Source organism: Penaeus monodon, chromosome 24 (genome assembly GCF_015228065.2).
Source record: "Penaeus monodon isolate SGIC_2016 chromosome 24, NSTDA_Pmon_1, whole genome shotgun sequence".
In the NCBI taxonomy this organism is placed as follows: Eukaryota; Metazoa; Arthropoda; class Malacostraca; order Decapoda; family Penaeidae; genus Penaeus; species Penaeus monodon.
Window position 1 is genome coordinate 36,666,540 of NC_051409.1, and position 596 is coordinate 36,667,135.

The 596-nt window shown below is 33.7% G+C and overlaps 1 pseudogene; it reads left to right on the forward strand.

The window, feature by feature from the left end:
- Window positions 1-404: 404 nt before the first annotated feature.
- LOC119588773 overlaps window positions 405-596 on the forward strand; it is a 4,668-nt pseudogene continuing 4,476 nt past the window's right edge.

The following is a 596-nucleotide window of genomic DNA, read 5'->3' on the forward strand; positions in this document are numbered from 1 at the left end:
GGATTAACAGAAAGTACAGCTTTGTTACAGTTCTGAAACCAATAAATTGTTTTAGTGGTATCTAAAGCTTGTGGACAAAGAAGCGATTTGTATTTATTATTACAGATTTTAGATCTAAAGCTTACTAGTCAACTTTGGGTTAAGGCAAAGAATACAGGGGTGAAAAGTTCCTTCCTAAATCATTACTGCTTATGTATAGATATTCTAATTACACCAATGAAGTGCCAGAATAATCACCTGTTTGCTTCCATTATATAACTTTTTTTTCTCCCACATGCATCATTATGAAACCAGAATTTTTACAAGCCAAAATATTAAAGGATTTAAGACCCTTTTAGCATGAAGTCAGACAGTAATGATTATGTTTTGTAGTATATGCATACTTATGAATTATTGCAGGATTCTCAAAAAGGCTGGAGTGGCATGGTGCTCAAAGAAGTCTGCAATGTGGAGTCTTCACTTTGAAGTTCAACTCTGTGATAGGATATAACATTAAGGTCACACTCCAGAACTCAATGTAAGATGTCTTGCTTTATTATATTTTAGTGTTAAGATATGAGTTTTTGCCATTGCTGCTGCCAGTGTTAAACCACATG